The following is a 3328-nucleotide window of genomic DNA, read 5'->3' as shown; positions in this document are numbered from 1 at the left end:
AAAGTCCCCATCGTCAAGAAACCATTCTTTCCTGAGGGGGCGAGTCTCTTGGAATAATAACTCTAGGGGGAATAGAGAATAGAAATTTAAAAGAATAAAAATTTGAACAAAGACTCTACTGTTCCGCTTTAATGTAAAATATTCATTATTGGACCTATTTTCAGGACTGGCTAAGAATTTATTTTTTCGAATAACGATCTCATTTTTAGTACTGTTGGCCGAAAGCAATAAATTGATTAAATATTACATTGATAAGTCTTTGATTGGTGCATTCCAGATAAAATAAATTTGATTCGCGGATCACATAACATTCACTTCTATTATCTTCTAGAGCTGTCTATACCACAACTCCCTGTGGTAACTGCAGCAACGCCGGTTCGAATCCGGTGTCGACTTTTATTTAAGTGGCGGAGCTACCGAATGAAAACTTAGCACTCATTGTGTAGCGTGGTACTCTGTAGGTAACCACCCCGTATGTCAGAAATGACCAGGAAGGAGATCACAAAAAACATGACACACTCAAATAAATTTCTGCTCAAATAAGCTTACTTCTGCTTATTATTTGCGGAAGCTGTACGTATGCAATACTTTTCTTTATCAGGATAGGCGCCGTCCCCTATTTTTGGGATTTTTTTTTTTAATGGCCGAGAATAAAACCTAATACCATTTCAAGGGAAAACTAACAACGAGATCTAAACCGCCATTAGCTTACGAAAATGGTGTCGATTGACTACCGTATGGAATTTTTCTATTCTTAAGAGTTTTGTCTTAATTTTTTTTTATTCCTAATTATGTTAGTAAATTTCTATTAATATTATAATTTTCAACAGAACGATAAATTCTTAATTTTTTATTGTTATTTTTAAACTAGTTATACTGAATTTTCACTACTTTTAGTTTCTTAAGAAGTGTTATTATCAACATTATTTTAATGATAATTTTTGTTTTCAGTTTGAAATTGAAGGACACATCTCGCTCGTATTGTTCTCTAAAGGTATGTTTTAAAGCTTATATATTATTTTCTCAAATGTGCTTTTTTATTGGTTCGCTGAACGTACATCAAAAGCAAAGATTGAAGATTTCCTTCTCCACAAACAGTAAAAAATAGAGAATTTGACCGTTTCCTTTTATTTTATTCTTATACTCAGCTTTTTGGTTTGTTGGGATTCAGCCCCAGCAACATACTTGTGTACAAAATCGGGCATCCAAGGTGAGACAGGTACTATGCAACAGGCTGAAGTTGTGTTTTTGGATTGACTGTTGCTCCAAAAACCACTTTACCGATTTCGATCTTTGACATTAGCGGTCCCTCCCCGTTCTTATACCCGCCTGCCGTCGGTTCCCCGGTCAATATTGTTACCCTACCTTCTGCGGACATGAGTCCCTTATAATGCCATGTGGCAATAGATATATTGCATATATTAAGATGCATATATTATGTATGTATGTATTTGTATGCATATATTAAGATTTAGTCGTATAATTAAGTCTGCATATAGTGTGACTAGTTAGTAACTAAATTTAAGAGGTTAGAAAAAAAAAATAATAAAAGCAGTAGACCTGGTTCTCTGAAGGTCTATTCTATATCGTAACCCCTTTTCCTTTTTTCTAGTTTTTCAACTTATATTGGTATATTATGTCAAATTTTTAGGAAATTTGTTGAAGGGAGACGAATGAGGAATTAATGTCAGATATCGGAGACGTAAAGTGGTGACAATAGGTAGAACATGTGGCAAGAACTCAGTTATAGGAACCAGACCAAGAGAGAGGCCAAAAATAAGATAGGTGGATAGAACAAGAAGGGCACGCTTAATAAACTGGATACTTGTTGACGCGATTGGAGATCTACAGGGTCTTTAACTCAACAAAAAAAATTGTAGCTTAATTTTGTTTATTCATGGCTCCTGATTCCTGTTTATCGCATTATATATCGATTTTCACTTTCCTAAATTAATGAATCAGCGTTGTTCATCATAAGCACTTTATACAGTTATTTTGTTTGTGTTGAAACAAAACCGTACTGTACACATCACTGCCTCAGTTCAACAGTGTGTCATCTCAAAAAATAGTTATTTTGAGATATGCAATAGACTTAGCAACTCTCAGAGTTTATAATAAGTCTCATAGACTTAGCTTCTCGAAATATTATTTTTATTTGGGCTTTTTAATAATTGTTTGTTGACAATGTTTATTATGTTTCTGTGTTTTACTGTATAAATCTTACCCTTATTGCTAAGATTACATGTATATTTCAAAATAACCATTTCTGGAGATGTTACGGTGCTAAATTGGGACGACGATATACAATAAGATGTAACATTGTCTGACATAAAGCCAGTATTTGCTTTTTGAATGTTTTGACTAATATGCCGTGGCAATGATTCGCATAGGCCAACAGTTTTATTTTTTTTTTAATAATTATATTTCAGAATTGTTTTTATGATAAGTTTATTGCTTTTCGATTCTATACGACTGGAATTATTTTCTTGATGTTAGAACGACCTGTAGTTGACAATTATTGTTATCTACAGTGTAATAAATATAGGCTTTCGACACCTGTTTATGATGCCATCATCAGACGATAATAATTCCTGCGAGGGGGCCCCTATCTTGACGGCACAGTCACGCACCTGACTGTGACAGGACAATGGGCTGCCTGTCCGAGGCTTTTGTTATGCAGATTTAAAATAAATCTAAGGGCTTTCATTATTTTAAAATAATTATGGATCATTATAATTCTATTTTTATATCTAATTATATATTCAACAATATTTATGGTTACTAAACCGCATAACAAACTTGGAAAATCAATGTAATATAAAAACTTGGTCAGTGTCTAAAACATGATTTTTCTGTTACCTTGCTGATTTCAACTTATGGTTTTTTGTGATTTGTTATACTGATCAATATTTTTTTTTTATGAAACATTTAATTTCGTGCATTGAATAATAATCAAAACTTTTATTTATTACTTATTAATTAGCTTTAGGTTTGAAGTATAAGCATCATAGTATCCATAATACCTTTGTTACCTCTGCTTATTTGACAGTATAGCAGACAAAGCACATTAACAACATTAAATTAACACGATCACTGAACTGTCTTCCTGCCAGGTAAACATACTGTCTAATAGGGACCTATCCAAGAGTTTAAGTTATATATTACGTTTTAATGTTGCTTTACAATACCAAAACGACACAACTGATTGCGTGAATTCACTAATTCAGAATACAGAATGGTTGATTGGCTTTAATAGAAGTTATAAGCAAAATTAGTTGTTGTCTTGTATATACCAGGTCATTCAAAAAGTCCTGTCGTTTTTTGGGGG

The 3328-nt window shown here is 33.0% G+C and overlaps 1 long non-coding RNA gene across 1 annotated transcript in view; it reads left to right on the top strand.

Moving 5' to 3' along the window:
- The first annotated feature begins 949 nt into the window (after positions 1-949).
- The window catches only part of LOC112210107 (uncharacterized), an 807761-nt gene continuing 805382 nt past the window's right edge, over positions 950-3328 (top strand). Inside the window, exon 1 of the long non-coding RNA XR_010844680.1 lies at positions 950-994. This is a non-coding gene — a long non-coding RNA (uncharacterized lncRNA). The remainder of the gene's footprint in view (positions 995-3328) is intronic.

Source organism: Halyomorpha halys, unplaced genomic scaffold, assembly GCF_000696795.3.
Source record: "Halyomorpha halys isolate HHAL.00 unplaced genomic scaffold, Hhal_1.1 Scaffold379.1, whole genome shotgun sequence".
NCBI lineage: Eukaryota > Metazoa > Arthropoda > Insecta > Hemiptera > Pentatomidae > Halyomorpha > Halyomorpha halys.
This window is presented reverse-complemented; position numbering and strand designations above follow the sequence as displayed.